This window comes from Esox lucius, chromosome 8 (genome assembly GCF_011004845.1).
Source record: "Esox lucius isolate fEsoLuc1 chromosome 8, fEsoLuc1.pri, whole genome shotgun sequence".
NCBI classification, from domain to species: Eukaryota; Metazoa; Chordata; class Actinopteri; order Esociformes; family Esocidae; genus Esox; species Esox lucius.
The window spans coordinates 11,743,497-11,743,709 of record NC_047576.1 but is presented as its reverse complement, the minus strand read 5'-3'; positions in this window follow the sequence as shown (position 1 = coordinate 11,743,709).

Genomic DNA, 213 nt, shown 5'->3' with positions numbered 1-213 from the left:
CGTAAAAATATATAAATATATTTTTTTCTTAAGCAATACATTTCAGTGTGACTTGTGATAGAACATTTTTCTTTTTTAGGTAATAAATAAAAAAAAACAAAATGAGTATACTTAATTGCCCGTGTCAGTGATGTCCAAAACCTTAGACCTTAAACAATTATTTGACTATTGAGTGCAATGTATTCAAATACAGTTTTGTTTGATGTGTCTGTT